Below are 7,629 nucleotides of genomic sequence, written 5' to 3' on the forward strand. Positions count from 1 at the left end.
CTCCCCCCCAGCAACCCTCAGTTTGTTTTGTGAGATTAAGAGTCACTTATGGTTTGTCTCCCTCCCAATCCCATCTTCTTTCATTTATTCTTCTCATACCCACTTAAGCCCCCATGTTGCCATCAAAAGAAATGAAATCTTGCCATTTGCGACAACATGGATGGAACTAGAGCGTATCATGCTTAGCGAAATAAGTCAAGCGGAGAAAGACAACTATCATATGATCTCCCTGATATGAGGAAGTGGTGAGGAAACATTTTTTAATCAAACAGATATCAAATGTTAAAGTTCGATAAAAGTCAGTTCCAAGTTATACTGGTGGGCTCATTATATTTTTTCTATGTTGTTTTTGTAGACTTCTAATGTTTCATAATAAAAGTAGTTATATCTCAATGTTTGTACATAAGTAGATATAGAGGTACATATATACTGATTGTATAGAGATGTGAGTATTATAAGTAGCATATATAGAGGCAGAGGTTTGGACCTTTGGATCATCAGAAGTCTGCAAGTTCATGATCTACGCCTTCTAGAGATGTGCAGATTCCTAGAAAAGAATATGATTTAGAGAAAGAAATATGCATTATTCTAATGTTTAAAAGCATTTTTGCAGGGGAGAAATTTATAAGTGAATATCCTATTTGTTATTGAAAAGGCTTCTTTTCAGCCCTTGAGATATTTAGAGTCACTCTAGGAATTTAATTATGATTCCTGAAAGAATTTGGAGTACTGAGCATGCAAAATAGTCCCCATATTTATCTGGTTGCATCTGTAAGAATAAAGACAGTACCTTCTCTACTTTTATATCCTGCACATCTGTTACCTTATACATAACAGGTTATCTCTCCATAAATGTTTGGAAAGCAGGGTGTGTTCTAGGTTTATACCTTACTTTAAAAAGTTTAATAATTTCCTAAGCAACTATTATGTGCCAAGCTAACAGCTTTCTATGCACTGTCACTGATGCACACAGGAAAGCTGCAGGATAGATACTGTTAGCTCCAGTTTCCAAGGAAAGAGAGCAGATAATTTATTCATTCCATCATTTCTTATTAAGCACCAACTCTGTGCCAAGCATCGTTACTGGCTATAGGCGGTCCAGCTATAAATAATAAAGACTGTCATTGAAAAGCTAATACTCTTCTAGGAGCTGACACAAAATAAGACAATTAACAACAAATGTAAAGTACTGCAAATGGTAATGGTGATGAACACAGAGGAAAAAGCAAAGCAGGGAAGGAAAAAGGGCAGGGAGGTTTTACATGGGTATTTGTATAGGCTGATCAGGGAAGACTCCTTGGTAATATGGCATTCAGGCAAAGATATGGAGGAGGTAAGGGAGTGAGTCATGTGTCCTGAGCAGGGTGGGGACAGCAAGTAAATCCCTTGAGGTGGGAATGTACTTGGTGTGTTCAGAAACAACCAAGGAGAGCTGGGTAGCTGGACTGGAATAGACGAGGAAAAGAAAAATAAATGAGGCCACAGAAAAGCCAAGATTTCAGATTACGGAGCCTTAGCGGTGATTCAGAGTTCACTGGTTTTACGCTGCCTTAGATGGGAAATCAGCAGAAGATGGTGAGCACAGGAAGGATAGGATCTAACTCAAAGATTAAAAGAATTTTTAAAAACTAAAAGAATTAAAAGATAAAAGAATTAAAAGAATTAATTTAAAAGCTGTTAAGTCCTGAGTAGACTATAAAGGAAGAAGAAATTCAAAAAAAAATCCCTGCAGGCTGAGAAACAACTATGTGTGTTCGGTCTGAGACCAGACTGAGAGAAACCTGCTCATTCACTCATCAAATATTTGTTGAGCCCTTATCATGTTCCGTGTGTTCTTGACAATGGGTATGTAGTGGTGAACATAGACACATTTTTTTTCTCAAGGCCCTTAGTCTAGTTAACAATACTAGGAAATAGTTAAATAAAGATGGCAAGAATAAAAAAGTTTAAAAAGATACTGCAAATTAAAAAGAACACTGCATGCCCAAGTCCTTTTCTTTACATTTTAGAAAACTACCCTGATTCTCACATAAAAACTTGACCAAAAAAAATCCAAAAGCCAAATACAGATTATATTAATTAATATAGATGTATATATCATATATATATTGTGTGTATATATGTATACATCATTAATATAGATGTATATATCATTAATATAGATGTAAAAATCTGAAATAAATCAAAATACTAACTAAAAATTTCAACAAAATACAGAATATTCCTGATGACCACGTAGGGCTTTATGACAAAAATTTACATACACACATGCATACACACCTATGCGTGTACACACATGCAAACACACACATGCAAATATGCATCTTAAAACAACGTTCTACTTCACAACTGAAAAAAATCACAATTTAACTTGCATTTAAAATAAGAATACTATTTAAACTAATATTTCTAATTCATTCTAGAAGAGAGAATTAGGACAATAAAGAAGAAAGAGTAATGAATAGTGTGACCATTAGAAAGATGAGAACACTTTTTTGTTTGGATAGAATGTGATTATCAACCTTCATGGCCCAAGAAAGTATGAAGAAACCCTATCGGGCTTAATTATGAGTGTCAAAAAATATAAGTATCCAACAAAATTCAAAACTTACACAGTTTTGTAATTCACAAATAATAACAGTGGAAATCTTCCATTTTATAATGTTAAAATACTTCAGAATAAAATTGATAAGAAAGGTACAAAGTTACATAGCACACACTGCAAAATTTTATTCATAGAATAAAAGGTATGAATATATGAATAGATATAAGATGTTCCTAGATGGTAAGTTTGAAGTTATAAATAAACCAATTCTTTATACATTAATTCAATATACATTTTTCCCTAAGCCTCAAAGATCTCATCCATTCTTTGGCTTTTAATGCCATTTTATATGCTAATGAGTCCCAAGAGTATACTTACAGTCCTGACCTCTCTTTTTGTACAGTTAACTTCTCATTGGACATTTTCACTTGGATGTCTTATGAGTCAAAACTTAACTCTTGTTTTTCCACCTAAAGTGGATCCTATTTCTAGAGTACCATCTCTGTAAGGGACATGTTTATCTATTTGTTTACTCAACCAAGAAACAATAGGAGTCATCTCAGATTTCTTCTCTCTCACCTCCCATCTGCAGTCTACCACATTTTGTTGTATTTTGTGTTTCTACCTCCAAATATACCCTAAATCCCTCTACTTTTCTCAAATCCATCTCCAGTATTTCAGAAATCATCTCTTAATTTATCTCTTCCTTCTATTCTACCTGTAGCTGCAATCTAAATGTCATCTTTCAAAAATGTCAGTGTAAATTGTTATACCTTTATTTAAAAACTTAATATCGTCTCAATGCCATTAGAATAAATCCAAAGATCTTGTCATTGCCAATGAGGTTCTCATGTCTAGTTCTGCTGACCTCTCCTACCTCTTGTGTTTCTTCAATACATTGAGTTCTTTTGTACTTTAGGGATTTGCCTTTTTTTTTTTTTAAGATTTTATTTGTTTTTTGAGAAAGAGAGCATGAGAGGGGGAGGCCCAGGGGGAGAAGCAGACTGCCTACTGAGTAGAGAGTCTGGTTCTGTATGGAACTCAATCCTGGGAGTCCAGGATCATGACCTGAGCCGAAGGCAGTTGCTTAACCAACTAAACCACCCAGCTGCCCTAGGACTTCGCCTTTGCTAATCCCCTGTCTAGAATGCTCTCCCTCCATCTCCTTGTAAGGGCAGTGTGCACTCATTCACCAGTTTCCAGCTTAAGGGTAAATGGCCTTCTGAGGCTGGTCTCCCCATTCTTTGCCCTGACCCCATTATTCTTTATCAAAACACCTTGGTTGCATGTGTCATTGAACTTCCTGACTTGTAATTCTGTGTACCTATTTATTGTTGTACTGCCTGACTTCCAGACTAAACGACAGGTCTTAAGAAAACCAGCATATTAGTAGAGCTTTTCATCATCCAGCATCCAGCTCGTGCCTTACACTTAGGAGGAAAGCTATGATAATATCACGGAGCTTGTATTCTGATGGAACTCTTGTTTATTCTAAATTCCACCTGGACCAATAAAAAATAAAATAAAAAACAAATACAGTTAATAATGAATAAAAGAATTTTGAAAGAAAGCAATGAAGGAGGGAGAACTTGCCATCATATAATAATTAAACCAGTGTTGGGGCACCTGGGTGGCTCAGCGGGTTAAAGCCTCTGCCTTCGGCTCACGTCATGATCTTAGGGTCCTGGGATAGAGCCCCTCATCGGGCTCTCTGCTCAGCGGGGAACCTGCTTCCCTTCCTCTCTCTCTGCCTGCCTCTGCCTACTTGTGATCTCTGTCTGTCAAATAAATAAATAAAATCTTTTTAAAAAAAATTAAACCAGTGTTAAGAAATCAAAGAACAAGAGAAGGAAAGAAAGAAAAAATGGCAAATAAATTTTTGACTAGGTCACCCTCCTTACATACAAGAACTTAATAGTTAACATAAGTGTTTATTATATTGATGAAAATGGTACAATATTTAATAAATATATCTGAGGCCCTTATTTAGGCACTTTTAAAAATACATAAAATTTGGGGTGCTTGGGTGGCTCAGTTGGTTAAGTACCCAACTCTTGATTTCAGCTCAGGTCTTGATCTCAGGGTTGTGAGTTTAAGCCGTGCATCGGGCTCCACACTGGGCATGGAGACTACTTTAAATAAATAAATATAAGCAAATAGATATTTATTTAAATAGTTATTTATTTATTTAACACCACTCCTTACACTACTCATCACAATAAAGATTTACTTCTAGAATGAATATTTTTAATCAGATTTTTGAAACTCACTATTTAAGATCTTCACTGACACTATCTTTTCTCTGGATGGAAAAGAGCTTTCCATGCATAAAAGCAGAAAGAACTCACATGGAAAAGGTTTTATTACAAGAAAAATATTGAACATCTAGAAGTTAATAATTTCAAACAAACCATAAGGACTTTTTAATATTAAAACTGATATTCTTAATTTAGAAAATGATAAAAATGATAAGAAACTTTAAACACATCAATAGATATCTAGGCAAATGGCATAGATAGACAATTCACAAAACCTGACAATCAGTCTTCTCTTGAACATCAGGCAGGGACCTTGTTTCAGTTCACCTAAGCACTGACTCCTTCTGGAAGAGCATATGGCCTTGATAATGATGTGTTTGGCTCAGGAACCCCGAGGAGTTGGATATTTGTCAAGATAACCTTACAGGAAAGTTGTTAGTATGATTCTTTAGCAGTGGTAATATAATCCTGAGTATAACAGAAACTGGTGAAATGATCATTGTGATTCTTTCTCACGTTTGGAAAAACCTCATAATCATCAGTCCCACAGAGGATGAGGATTAATGTGAAAGTTGCATGGAGATACATAGCATCTGCTCCTCCCTGTAGAGCCATCTCTTTTCTGATAAATTCTGCATCCTTGGCCAGACTGGGACTGTATAGCAATGTGTTTGTGTCGTCTCTTCTGACTAACCCATAATACAATTATATAATTATTATATATAATAATGTTGGACTCCTAGAGGGGTCTATAGGTAAGATTAGTCCTATGAAAGATTCACTTGCCTTGAATACTTTGGTCACAAATAAAATGCCAAATAACCTGAAATCTGCCCATAATATACATTCTAAATATGATCCTGTCTATAAGTCTTTCCCTATGCCCCGGTAATTCAATACATAGCTCCTTTTCAGGTTGCAGATGAAAGCTTTTGGAAGAAAGCCCTCTATGGGGTTTCACAGTTTTCTGATCACTGGCCATATTGCATTACCACTATTTGAGCCAGACTAATTTTAAAAGTTTAGAAATAAGTCCCATTTAAAGCCACTCATCCCTCTCAACTTCACTTCTCTCTGATCGTCTACAAACAAACAAGAGCATCTCTCTAAGATTAGCTTTGCTGTCGATTTTCTGTTTTCCAGTGAAAGAATCTTTAAAGAAAAAATCCTCTCTGGAGTCGTAATTTCTCTTTATGCATTGTGTTCTGTTTATGTTATTTTTAGATGTCGTTAAAAATCTAGTTTTAGCCTTACATTTGGGAGAGAGTATTATTAACTTTTTAATGATTTTTGTTTGTTCGGCTCTAAAGCTGAAAGCATCTATTCTTTATAGACAAATAGAGAAAAATATATAGCCATTGTCACTGTCTTACATTTTATCCTAAGTCTATGTAGAAGACTGGCTTTCTTTTTGGATTTCCTGAATTATATTTTTACTTATGCATTAAATTCCTTCTTGACAACTGTAGGATTCAAAGCAATTCAAATGAGATTAGCTCATTGTGGTTAATATAAAAAGCTTTATCTTTTAAAAGTGTCAAAACTATTATCAGAAACTCCCAGAAACCAAATGCATTTTTACTGACCTTTATTACATTCTCTTTTACCTTGCTCAACTAACTGGTAATGGAGTGCAAGTTACTCAGTCTGACATTAAAAAAAGGCCCTTTATCATTTCAGTACATTTTCAATTTATTAATCTGCAACCTTCTCCATTAAATAGTATAAAGATCCTTGTCATCTAAAGCTCTCTGATGCAGAGATATGATCGCATCACTCTCCCTGCTCAAAAAAAAAAAAAAAAAAAAAATTACATTTTAAAACCGGCATGGCTTATCCCTACCTAAATACTCAATCCAGCATTTACAGCCCAAAGTAATCTGAAATCAACATACACATCCAATTTCTCTTTTCCTATCTCCTTCCATGTAGGCAAAATATTGATAGCAAAAACAAACACACAGTCTCTCTTTCTCACAGTAGAATTGAACAAATACTTGAAACTATTCATGTAATATCCATTATGACTTACATACTACTCTGGTTAGAAAATCTCTTTTCTGTTCTGGGAGCTTCCAATGCTTAGATTCCCACCCACCCACCCCCACACTTACATTTAATAAAACTATGTCTGTTACATATGCATTTCTATGCACTCCATTTCATTAGGATTTAGGGTGAGCAATGTTTATAATTGTTTATTCATTCACTCATTCATTCAATACACATTTCCTGAGTGCTTCCTGTAGACACAAATGCTCGCAAGACAAAAAAAATTCTCTGTTTTTAAGAATTTACAATCTGAGGAGGTTGACAGAAACATAAACTAATGAGTAAAATCCCTGGTGATACTTTTACCCCTTTGGCTGCACTAGCAGAGCACTCCTTCACTGTAAGGGATGAGGAACCCACACAAACCAGACATGAATCACCAAAAGAGAAAATGGCACACACCTTGGCTCCCCAAGGATCAGCAGTCATATATGGGCTTGTGTGTGTACTTACTGATTTATAACAGGTCCAGGGATGCTGTTTCAAGAGTCCTATTCTCATTCCCATTCTCTTCCTTTATATCTAGTTTAAACACAAACTGTATATGTGACTTCACTTGAGGTGCTGATGAAGGTTGCCTTTCACACTTAATTCTAACCACTCAATAGAAATCCAGACCCAATGAATAAAACATGGCTTATCAAAAATCTATCAATAATCTCAATGCTATAGTTGTCAAAAATGTTTCTGACATGAAATTGTGTCAAATTCGAGATTTATTATCAATGTCACTAGTAAAGCTCAGTCATCATATACAATGAACTGGATTAAACA

This window comes from Mustela nigripes, chromosome 3 (assembly GCF_022355385.1).
Source record: "Mustela nigripes isolate SB6536 chromosome 3, MUSNIG.SB6536, whole genome shotgun sequence".
In the NCBI taxonomy this organism is placed as follows: domain Eukaryota; kingdom Metazoa; phylum Chordata; class Mammalia; order Carnivora; family Mustelidae; genus Mustela; species Mustela nigripes.